The sequence below is a fragment of the Sphaeramia orbicularis genome, chromosome 11, assembly GCF_902148855.1.
Source record: "Sphaeramia orbicularis chromosome 11, fSphaOr1.1, whole genome shotgun sequence".
NCBI classification, from domain to species: Eukaryota; Metazoa; Chordata; class Actinopteri; order Kurtiformes; family Apogonidae; genus Sphaeramia; species Sphaeramia orbicularis.
This window is the reverse complement of record NC_043967.1, coordinates 24,134,176-24,147,393: the sequence shown is the minus strand read 5'-3', so window position 1 is coordinate 24,147,393 and position 13,218 is coordinate 24,134,176. Positions and strand designations below refer to the sequence as shown.

Here is a 13,218-nt window from a genome sequence, read left to right as displayed (position 1 = left end):
AGGAGACCCAGAGACAGGGAATCTACTTCTACTACTTCTTCTTCGTCTTCTTCGTCTTCTTTCTTCTTTCTTCTTCTTTGTCTTTTGTCTTCTTTTCTTCTTCTTCTTTCTTCTTGTCTTCTTTGTCTTCTTCTTCATTCTTTTCTTTGTTTCTTCCTCTTCCTCTTCTTCTTCTTCTCCTTTCTTCTTCTTTTTTCTTGTCTGTTTCTTCTTCGTCTTCTTCCTCTTTCATCTTTTGTCTTTGTCTTTTCTTCTTCATTTCTTCTTCATCTTCTTCGTCTTCTTTGTCTTCTCTTCGTCTTCTTCCTCTTCTCTTCTTCTTTCTTTGTCTTTGTCTTCTTCCTCTTCTTCTTCATCTGTCTTCTTCTTCTTCTCTTCGTCTTCTTCTTCCTCTCTTCTTCTTCCTTTCTTCTTCGTCTTCTTCCTCTTCTTCATCTTCTTTGTCTTCTCCTCTTCTTCCTCTTCTTCTTCTTCATCTTTTGTTTCTTCCTCTTCTTCTTCCTCTCTCTCTTCCTTTCTTTTCTTCTTTCTCTTCTTTTTGTCTTTGTCTTCTTCATCTTCTTCTTCGTCTTCTTCTTCTTGTCTTCTTCTTTTCTTCTTCTTCTTCTTTTCTTCTTAGTGCATTACTGCCACCTTTTGCTCCGGAGTGTGGGTCAGACAATAGATAAACATTCTTTATCCCCATAACATAAATAATAAATGATGAAAAAAAAAAAAAAAACCTGCATCTATTCACCTATATTCTCATGCACTCAACCTTCTCTCTGTTTTCCACAATATAGCCCCAGTATCTCTCAAATCCTATCATATACCCCTGTGCTCTTTAAAAAATCCAGAAGTACCCTAACCTGGACAGTGAGGTCTACACCTGCAGGTGAATATCAGGCCTAACTGGCAGCTTCCATTCGCAGGTTCACATCAAACACACCAGTGAAAATATACAGTAAATATGTCCATAAAACCATTACCAAAAATGTATAAACACACTAATAAATACATGCATATCCACAATGTAATACATTAACACGGGTAAATATTTCCAATAAATCAATTCACATTCCCAACAATAAAACTACCCTCTATGCACTTTCCACTTGGTATGTTCCCTCCTGGACCTTATAAAAAGGTGTCTGAGCCTCTGGGGAAACCTTTTACCCAAACGCCCCAGGAGCAGGAAAAAGAAGAGGTATGTTTAAACAAACCAACAAGAAACAATCAGCATGTACTCTGGTTTTATCTTTGTAACTCAAGACACCAGAGACTGCAAATGACTTGAAAATCGCTGCCTATTCTCTTTATTTTCAGGAGACACTCCTCTAAAAGGTGTCCTCACAGTGTTGCATGAATGATGATATAAGATGAATTTTGTTGAAAAAACTGAGTATGTAAAATTAGGTTTCAAAATCACAAAAATGAGCAGCGTTTTCTGCTATCAGAGTGATGTATTCCTGCTGAAATCTCTGAAATCCCATCGAAGTGTGGAGTTCAACTATCAACTCAAAAAAGGACAAAACTGGACTAATTACTCTAAAGTCAACAGTGGCTGATGTAGTCCAGAAGGAGGTAGTAATGCAGCTGAAAGGAGATTGTGATGAAATCCAAGAGAAAGACACTTAATCTATCAGCTTTATTGGACTTGGACATCCATGCACGTTTGAGCCACTAGAGCCAGAATCCAAATCTGTGCCAGAGCCACGAATCAACCTCATTTCTCTGTTTGCAACAGACGGACATTTTTTTTCTCCTCCATTTGTATTGTATATTACTGACTGTCCTAACTTTGCTAAATACTAAAGCTACTTTTGCAGGATAGCTTTGCTTGAAAAGCCATAGTTCAGTCACATTGTTTGTGAATTTATAGTTTAATTATATCATGATTTATAATGATGTAGGGTTAGAAATAAAAGTGTTTTTTTTTTGTTTTTTTTTCTTTTTCATATGGTAGAGCCTCACAGTCAGCTGTTCATGTATTAATTTTTCACTGGCTGATAAAACTACCTCATCCCACAGACACAGTTGTATGCATTTGCATATGCCTCCACATGACCTGACAAGGTTTTCTGTGGTTATACTGATATCTTATTTACCATGACAGGACCTCATGTAGCTCCCAGTAAGGCGCTTGTGCCAGTTGTCCTTCCCTCACAGTTTGCGAGCACCCCTGCGGCAGCGACACCTGCCAGAGTGTGTTGTCTGACCCAAGATGACATAGTTCTTGAAAATAGTTCACTGCAGGCACCTCTGATGTTACTGTATATAGCGCCACAGGATCTCACTTTGTTACAAAAAAACCCCCAAACCTTAAAGAATTAAAATCTATCCACATGCCACCAGCACTTTAGTGTATGTCCATTTGCTGACGTGTGGTCTGTGTGGCCATGTGGCCCTTGGTTTGTGTCAATGTGCCTAGTGAGTAGAGTGCTGAGACACCGTGCCATCTGCAACCAGGCCGGGAGTCAGGAAGCCCACATAGGAACACACATGGCTGGGCACCATTCGCCAACACAGTCCCCACCCACCTGGTCCCATGCAGATACACACACATGCCCACATTCTATATAGAGTTTTGTCAAATCTAATTCCTTTATGTGCACTTCCTCATCTGTTTTTACTTTATATCATATCAAATGTTTCACTGCAAAAGTACGAAATTTAATTAACCTTGTTTCTAAGAGACAAAAAATGGAAGGCAATCTTATGTTAAGATGTTATCTTAAGATATCCTCAGCACCTAACATGAAACAATAGAAGTTAAAACAAGGGTTTGCGTAGTGTCACAGTTAGAGAAAGATTGCTTTGCTTATTTTAAGTGCGAGACCACTTGCACCGCATCTAAATTTTATAAGGATAACTGTTTTCATCGTCTGTAATAAGCACAACTTGATTAAAATTTCATCTTCCTTTTTTTAGCTTCACTTTTCAGTGTCTTGATTTTTACATTAGTTTTAAGAATCGAACTAAGCAAATTTAATTCACCCCATTGGCAGATGTTTTTGCTTAGTGCAATACAGTTTAATATTGAAGAATATCCAGCTTCTTTCTTGCCTAACTTTTTGCAATCCGTATAGAGCTCTGATCTCTTTATCTTTTGTACCTTTTCTATAATTTACTTCCACTTGTAACAGCTCTGACTTTCCTCCTCCATGCTTGCCCAGACACCTTCCTGAGAAAGGAAAAAAAACACAGTTTGAGCAGTCAAGGATGTGATTATGCCACTTTTTCAGCAGAAATTACATGCCAACAAGTTTTAGAAACTGGCAATTTCCTCTGTGATTAATTGAGGGCTCCAAGAGCAATATAAAAGTCAGTGTGTACACCCAAGTGCTCCTTCATAATACATAAGTGTATTGTTAATGTCACTCCAATTATAGAACCAGCCCACATGTGTAAGAGCAAATCATGTTGTTTCTTGGGACTGAGGGAGAACATGTTGGCACAGTCATCCCACTGGAATCAGGAGAGGACAAATGTGCCAGCGCTACTGGACAGTGTAGGCACAGATGATGCACATGTGGTGGCTTGTATTTATCAATTTGTTCTCAGGTTTAATCTAAAAAAAAAAAAAAAAAAAAAGTCTATCCTGCCTTTTGGGTCCACTTGAAAGTAGTTCAGAATCACTCTTCTAGTCACTTCCTGTTACTATTTGCAATGCTCCATGTGCTTTCAGCGGCGTCCATCAATCACTTCTCTGCTCTTTGAAAACGTATCCCTCCCATTTTAGTCAGAACAGATCCTCCAGGAAGAATGCCTGCTGTTAAATGTCATCACTATTACTTGGATCGTCACGGGCACATTTCTATTTGTGTTGGCATGTGCATATGCTCCACTCTACTATTAAAAACTTTGACATTTAGTAGCTTGGCCATTTTTAGTTGGCCCATTTAAAATCCCAAACATGTTCCTCTGATGTATGTTAAAGATGCTTTTTTTTTTTAAGCATACTGAACGCGAATATTTTTATTGCTCATATGCTTGTCCATGCCTCCTTATTTCCTGGTTGCCATGGCACTCTGAGGAGTTGAAGTGGTTCTATACGTTTTATGGAAACCGTGACATTTTAACTGACAGCTTGAAAATATGTACTGTTCAACCGTGGGAAGCATTCCGACATCTATGTTGGACTGAGTGGGGGGAAAGGAAAAAACACAATGTGTTTTTCTCCATTCTCATATTGAGGTGGTCAGCTTTTTGGCTTCCCACTGTCTATAGCTGTGTTTCATCACAGTATTTGATGTAATTTAAAGAATTAAACTTTTTAGTTTTGGAAAATTTCATTTGACTTTGAAAGATGGAGACATCATCTCAGTGACCATCATAGTAATTTCAAATGTAGTGAACATTCAGTGGTCAGTCGTGATGTTTATGTGACAATCAAAAAAAATTAATCCACCTCTCTGGGAGATGTTTTTGCTTAATGCAATACAGTTTGTTAATATTGAAGAATATTAAAGAAGAACACTTTAGAATTATTTTGAGTGTTCCCGTGTGTTAGGTGTTACTAATATTATGGGTTCAGGCCCGTATTTGGGAGTTGGACTCAAATTAACATGATTATGAATATATTATATAAAAACCCATTATTGAACCTGCACTCTACCTTAGATTATAACCACTCCAGTCCATATTTTGAAGAGGATTGTAATCAGTTTTTGGAACAACATCAAATATGAAGTAAAGACTTAGATGGTAGTAGCAACAGATATGAGATGACTGAAAAAATTATTCCTACTTCATGAAAAAAAAACAAAAAAACAGTTTCTTTGTTGCAGTCTGCATAACTGAGCTCATACCGATACATTCTTACAATAATACGCAGCCTCTGAACAGTGCTAAGGACAGTTGCTAATACATATATTCGAAACACTTTTATTAGCACCTTTCATTAGGAGTCTTCTGCTGTGAGAATGAAATGCCAGCCTTTAAAATGTAGACTACCCATTTTAACTCTACTAAGTCCTTTAAAAAAATAAAAATCACCCCATGAACTGTTGCTGATGAGCGTGTTCTCCTGTTGTTGACACAAGCTCATCAGCCTCAGGAAGATACTTGGGCCTGATTTCCTAAGATCGCAAATAACGGGTGCAAATGTGCTTGTTCGCACTAAAATATGCACGTGCTATTGATTTGTGTGTCAGGGGTGATCAACTAAGATTGCCTGCGCAAATGACCATAGGCGCAAAGTCTTGGAGACCCTAATTAAATGAGGATTTTGCGTGCGCTACTGGTAGTTGTCATGGAGACAGTGCTGTAAAAACTGCTCTGGGATATGCCAGCACTCATAAATATGCTCTTTTTCCACACGGAGGGGTGAATAGGCATTTCTCTGTTGTTTATCCATGCTGAAGTGTGTTATCAGTGAGATAAATACCTTCTCTCTTTATGTCGCTCTGTATGGTGAACGAAAACTTTTAAGTCTGTGGGCATGAGAGAAAACCCTCCACATCAGTGTTATATGGGCGGTTCAGGAGCCCAGTCACAACACCGTGGACATCACTGTTTGTGTGTGTGTGTGTTATACAGCGCTAGAACCCGTCTCGTTCGGTCTCCCTTACATGTGCATGCACGAGAGAGAAAGACAGAGGGAGAGAGAAAGAGAGAGACGTCTCTCAGGAGTCGGTCCTGGCCTAATGGTGATGTGCCACTGGTGGGACCAGGCGTGGGGGGGCAGGCCCATAAAGTGGGAGGCTATATGTCTCAAATTATTATTATTTTTTTCTTGTCATTCCAAAAATGTTGATGTGATCAGAACAGATTGGTTCTCTGCATTGTGTCTATGCCTCCTCCTCGCCACAACTACTGCATCCAGTTTTGCACAAAGTTAAAACCTGCCTCTCAGACACGCTAAATATCGATGCAAAATCAGCCACCGCAATCAGTTTCAGGTTTGGTAAATCACATTGGACGTGCTAAATAAATATTTGCATTTACTCCTCCCAATAATTTTGCATGTTCTGGCAGAAACGCCCATATTGCATATTCATCAGGGCAAACACGCTAAATGGGTTGCGCGAGCTATTTTGCCCATTTGAGAGGTGCAAACCTCAGTGCGTCCTGTTAGTAAATAAGCTTCAATGTGTTTTTGCGTGCGCATTCAAGTTTGCGCACGTTTTTACATGGGCAAACCATTAGTAAATCAGGCCCTTTGACTCTGGTTAGAATAAAACATTAGTACACAGTACCATTAACTGGTAAGAAAATTCTGATATTTACAACCATCCTTTTGTTTTTTTTCTCAGCCACAAACCAAAGGAATTTGTCCGTCATGCTAGAATAAAATCATCTAATCCCCTCACTGTTGCGTCAGTTTTATCTTCAGGTTCTAAATTAGAGTATTGTGACAGTGCTATCCTGTGGTATAGTGTTTAGTTTCTCATTGTCATTGAACAGTTGTATTGGGCAGTGGCAGGCACAAAATGGAAAGAGCGACGGAGAGAGTGGAGGTGAAGGGGAGAGTTTGGAGTCAGAGACTTCCCTTCAAGTGTGAAGAAACTGTCTTGTGCAGAATATCAATTCACTTCCTCATCCTTTTCTTCTGTCTGCCTTCTACTTCCTGTCACTCCCACTGCAACAATCACCTGTCACCCTCTTGCCATCTCTCTCTTTCTTTATTGTCCAGCCCTCCACCCCTCCCCCACTGCACTTTTCTCTCGCCCATCCTCAGTTGTCACCTGTCTCTCATCCCCTTCTTCTCGCCCTTCTGTCGTGGTTTCCCTCCTATTCAAGTTCACACCTCACAGGTTTTCGCTCGTCCGTACACTCCCTTGCCCTCCCTCAGGGGGTTGCCGTGGTGACAGGTAGGATGGATGATAGACAGGGCCCGGTTCCTCTGAGCTCCTCCTCCCTTCCTCAGAACTCCATACACAGTTTGCTGGCCTCCAGCTAATGAATCCCACACCAGCCTGACACAGATGCACAGACACTATTCCACAAACAATAATATCACACCGATGTCTTTTAAAACTCCTTTTGATGTCGGAGCTCTGGCTTCCTGTACATATTGCATTATAACGATATTTTAATGACTTTTCCCAAAAAAATAATCTAGAGTTATCACATGATAGTGCATTGTTGGAAGCTATAATGAACATATCAGAATCTGGGCAGGGAATTATCCTGGCAACACTCTAAATGCATGCTTTATTATTTAATAGTCTCCTCATTGCAGTGTTAAGGAGGGGAAGAGTTGCTTTGATTAACACAAATCTGAATTAATCACAATTTAATCACTTCTCGCCATGTTGCATTCAGTTGCATCACACACCCTAGCCCGCTTCCTGCTGACTATAAAAGTACTGTAGGGCATTCTCAAATCCTCTGACTGTCTCCCTGGCCTATGGCAGAAATTGCAGACAAAGGAACAATATGCTGAAACTCGTTGCACATTTTTTATGCTCCTGAATTTAAAAATTCTGCACTTTGGCCTGTGGCAAAAAGATAATTTGCAGCCAGAAAAAGATAAATAATAAATAGTTCATATATCTTTAAAAAAAAAAAAAAAAAAAAAAAAAAAAGCACATTTCATGGCAAAACTTTGCTCAGTTACAACCAAGTTACTGTAAGTGCCACAGTTTGGACATTCTCTCTGAATCATTGGGGCATTACTCTTTCTATTTTCCTGGTGTTTTATCCAATTTGTTCAGTAAGTTGATGACAAAATTGAGGATGGGAATTGAGAATTGGTTCTTTTTTCAGTCCATAGCGAGCATATGACTCCAAACTTATTAAGTCCTTTCATGAATGCTGGCATGTTTTTCTGACTTTTCTGAATTTTTTCACAGTTCAATTCAGTTTAACCCATAAATGCCCAGTGCTCCTTTTGTGGCAGTTCCCAAATGAAATTTTCTCTACGTAACATTTCTTAAGTGATATTTCACCATTTATTATAATATTATGTCCTCTGTATTATGCACATTTCACTGTAAATCATGTATTTTTCTTTATTTAATTTCCTATTTTTAATTTAGATGTTCATGAAAACTCAAAGGTTATTATATCAAAACAGAAAAAACTGAAGAAAAACAGACTTTATCGGCAAAATACATCAATAAACATGTATTTTTCTTTTTTTTAATTTCCTATTTTTAATTCAGATGTTCATGAAAACTCAAAGGTTATTATATCAAAACAGAAAAAAACGAAGAAAAACTGACTTTTTCAGCAAAGTATATCAATTAGTGAACATAAATCAAGCATCTTCATTGACTGTCATCTATCAAACTTTATAGGTTTTACTGGTGAATCACTGTTGTAGAAGATGGTGATGTTTCCATGTTCACTACGGAGCCTCCAAATATCCTAACAGGTCATATCTCATGACCATGAAAAGATGATAAACTGCATTTTACAGCAATTATTTACATGTTTTTAGGATTAATGGATCAGCAAGTATTACATATTTTAGATCAGTAGATGCTTTTGGTCTTTTGGGTTAATTCATGCTTTTTCTATTCTGTTCCTACTCTGTGTTCAGACTTAATATGAAGAAACTGAACTGTTTTAGGACATTACAGTGGTCAGTTTCAGTTTGAATTAAAGTGATTTATATCTCATCTGCTTTATGGCTTCTTTTAGATCATGGGTTGTTCATACATTTCTGTGTTGTTTTTCTTGGTATCTATGAGATGCATCTCACCTGGGGCCAAGAATTGCAATGTTAGACAGGATAAATTCTAAACCTTTTTTGGACTTTTTTGAAGTTTCTGCAATGCTAGTAATGCTCCTTATCAGTATCTTAATTCATATATTAAAACACCACAGAAAGAAAGAAGCGCAAATAGTCACTGCAATGGAAACACTGCACCTTATCATGTAGTGGCATCAGTGTACAATGGCAGGTTTCCACAACACAAGTGATCTGTGTATACATGGTCTTGCAGTTTCATTACGAGAAATAGGTATTGTCAATAATTCATCATCCTCATTCTTATTTAACCCATAAAGACCCAAACATCCACCGTTGACCAAAACATCAACTGATCTAAACTGTTTAATACCTGTTGATCCACTAATCCTATCAATCCATGTAAAAACTGGTGAAATACAGTTTGTCATCTTTTCATGGTCATCAGATATGACCCATTTGGACATTCAGAGGCTCTGTAGTTACCGTGGAAGCACCGTCATCTTCTACAACATTGATTGACCAGTAAAACCCATGGAGTTGGATCAATGACAGTGGATGGAAACACTTGTTTATTGACAAGTCATAACCCTGAACTTTAACCTGAGCTTTTATGAACGTCTACATGATCAGTAAATTAAATGTAGGAAAATACAAAATTGTCACTTAAAAAAGCAAAACACAGAAGATAAGATATAATAAATGGTTTTTGATAATAATGATGATTATAATAAATCAGTTGGGAACTGCTACAAATGTAGCACCAGGTCTTTATGGGTTAAGAAATTATATCCAGCTACAAGAGAAAGACTGAAAAGCCTGTAGTTAAAATGGAAGTGCAGAGTCGTTGCAGGTTTATAGACTATTACTAACTAGCACGTTGCAAATAGAGCAAGAAGTTTCACCTCACCTCATCAGGAGTCTCTGTTCTGAACTGGGAGTTGAGAAAAGAGTTGGTATCAACAAAATCCTATCAGTTCACGTCCCCTGACAGAATATGCATGTGACTTTAAAAATGTGTGATCCTATGGGTTATTTTCAGCCAGTGACCCAGAATAGCTCTCATTACATTTTGGGAAAAGTGGTCAAAGTTAAAATTTTTTATGAATTGTTAAACTCTTTTTTTTTTTTTCCCCATTTGCTATAATGGGCGAAATTTCAAATATCTGTAGCAGTAACATTACCGGGTGAATTCATACCAAATTTGTTTATAGATTACCAGTGACCTAGAATAGATGGGAAAAAATGTGATTACATTTTGTGAAAAGTACATCAAAGTTTCAAATTTTTAGGAATTTTCTAAAATTTTTTTTTTTTTTTTACCCCATTTACTTATAACAGTGGGTTACAAAAAAATGTTTTTTGCAAGTTGTCTAGGTTTTTTCAACTGAATTAGGACCATTTTGCACCACTAAATCCAAAAGTGACATCTGTTTTTCTCAATCAGGTCAAGTTTTTTTGCTAATTTGATTTTGAAAAATTTGAACTCACAAAATTGATTACATTTTTGTGACTTTATCAGTTGATTTTTTTATATAGTTCTCACCCAACATAGGTTTTCAGAGAAAAAAAATCATTTTCTAACAGGATTCCTGTTAGGTATAATGGTGTATTCACCGCAGATGTAGCAGAATACGTCAGGCTTATTTTTGCAAGATCTTCTAGTCGAAGCCATTTCATTCACCTGTAATAATAAAAAAACATTAATGGCAAAAGTAAAATCTTCAGAACTCGTTTATTACAAGAAATATGAAAGAATTTTGTATCATATGATGTGAAAATGCCCATAAATGAAAGCAAAAATGTTAAAAAGCCAATATGTAGCATAGTTCAGAAAGTTGACCTGATTGAGCAAAATTAATGTGATTTTTGGATTCAGCACACCAAAATTATCCTAAATCAGCTCAAAAAACTTAAACAACAAATTTGTTGTTGACCAGTGTAATAGGTGAAATCTCACATGTCTGTAGCAGCAAAACTATTGCTTTAATTCATACCAAACTGACTTCATATATTGCTAGTGACCCAGAATGGATCTCATTATATTTTGGGAACAGTAGGTCAAAGTTCAAACTTTTTGTGAATTTTTAAAATCTTTTACTTATACTTATAATGGGTGAAATATGTGCAAAGGGCAGGGTTTGTTGTGCCTGGCACCGCTTGTTATGTAATGTAATGATCTAGACTTGTCAGCCCCAGAACTGTCTGCTTTCTTGTTTCTTCTATTCATAGAAGAATATATTTTTAAACAGACAAGAAACTATTTGTCCTTATGATGCAGTTCTCTATTTGGGCTGAAGCTGACCTTGAAGAAGTTTAGTCATCATCTAAGGTTTCAGTAGATCTCCCTCATACGAGTCATGATCATACCTGGATTTTTATTGAAGGTTGTGTTTACATGCTATTTACCAAGGCTCTATTACTGTCTCCACATTTTCATCTCCAATTATCTCCGCACTACACCACAACACACATCTGCGATTATCTTTGTTTATATATTACTCTTTTTACTAAGCCTTTTCACAATGTTTTCCCCACAGCGGATGATGGTGTGGTGGGACTCTACGGGGCCAGAGCGGGGTTATTACACCCCCAATTACCCTGCCGAGTACAACAATAACGCGACTGCACATGGACCGTGCTCGCCGAGCCAGGAGACACCATTGCCCTGGTTTTCTCTGACTTTCAGCTGGAGGATGATTATGACCTGCTGGAGGTCAGCGGCACAGAAGGCTCTTCACAGTGGTGAGTACTCAGGCCCGCAGCATTTTTGTCTCGGAAGGTGGGGACAGCGAGGGGGGAAAACAGGAGTCCACTGGTGCACCACCTGCCCGTAGGCACTTTTACAGATGGAGGAATAAGGGTGTTTAAACATGACTGGAAACGGGTGAGCGGCGGAACACAAACACCTTAAAGTGACTGTGTCTGTGCCCCCAGAGGTCTTTGAGGAATCGCACAAGAGCAAAGACGGATTTAAACACCATCAGCTTTTAAGTCCAGCCGATACTGAACATACAATAGGAGTAATGAAAGCGATAAGTAGACTGATAATTATTATTTGGTCAGCAGAGTGCGGTTTAGAAGTGTAATTTGAACACTCAATCTTGGTCACATACACTCAGTCTTCCTCTCAATTACTCAGTCTCACACAAACACACATGCTCAGCTCTAATGATGAAGAGGTAGGATATCCTGGCGTCAGTGGGGTCTCTCACCATCTGTGGCGGCTCCTCCTCTCTCTGACAACTCTCTCAGCTCAGGAAGTAATTAGTGAGCTCGATTACCACCGCCAGCCTGCATCTATAGAGTTATTTCACCTACACCTACATCTACAGATACACAAATATACACACACACAAATCAATCCATATGGGCGCAAATTGACGTGCACATAACTACTTTAGCATTTTCAGCCACACTTTCATACATTTGTGCTGGCTGGGTGTAAAAACTTGTAAACAGATGTACAGTTTCACACCATCTGCCATTCTCACTTCATCACGCAATACTAGAATGAAAATATACTGCACAGATTGATGCTAATGCGCAGGTTGACTCATGACAAGGATCGGGAAAACTTGCAAGAAAATATCTAGCTCAGGCTTGCTCTGCCTTTTTTTTCTGGTAATTTTCTATTATTAATAGTAATATGGGTCTCATTTTTTAACCCATAAAGACCCAAACATCAACCATCAACCAGAAACATCTACTGATAAAACTGTTGATCCACCAATCCTATTAAAACACGTAAATAATTGGTGTAAAATACAGTTTGTCATCTTTTCGTGGTCATCTGATATGACCCATTTGGATGTTCAGAGGCTCTGTAGTTACCATGGAAACACTGTCATCTTCTACAACATTGATTCACCAGTAAAACCCATGGAGTTGGATCAATGACAGTGGATGGAGACACTTGTTTTATTACTTGTTTATTGCCAAGAGTCATTTCCTTCAGTTTTCTCTGTTTTTGACATAACCCTCAACTTTAACCTGAGCTTTTATGAACATCTGCATGATTAGTAAATTAAATGTAGGAAAATACAAAATTGTCACTTAAAAAAATGCAAACACAAAAGATAATATGTAATAAATGGTGATAAATCAATTGGGAACTGCAACAGATGTAGCACCGGGTCTTTATGAGTTAAGAAAATATCCAGCTACAACCAGAAAGACTGAAAAGCCTGTCGTCATCTACTCCCATCATTTACTACAACATTTTTCCCATAAACCCATGGAGTTGGATCAATGACAGTGGATGGAGACACTGGATTTATGTTCAATTAATGACATATTTTACTGAAAAAGTCACTTTTTCTTCATTTTTTTTGTTTTGATAATATCACCTTTGACTTTAATCTGAGCTTTTATGAACATTTACATGATCAGTGAATTAACCATAGGAAAATAGATTCTTTTCACAGGAAAAAATGCAAAATACAGATGATTATATGATAATAATTAATTTAGGAAAGGTTAAATAGAGAGAAAAATTCATTTGGGAACTACCATAAAAGTCACACTGGGTCACACCAGTCAAATCTCCAACGCTTGAAAATGCCATGAAAATAGTGATCAATGAATGAAACATTATT

General features: G+C 37.9%; 1 pseudogene; it reads left to right on the top strand.

Moving 5' to 3' along the window:
* Nucleotides 1-11,369, top strand: part of LOC115428144 (CUB and sushi domain-containing protein 2-like) — a 118,829-nt pseudogene extending 107,460 nt beyond the window's left edge.
* The last annotated feature ends 1,849 nt before the right edge of the window (nucleotides 11,370-13,218 follow it).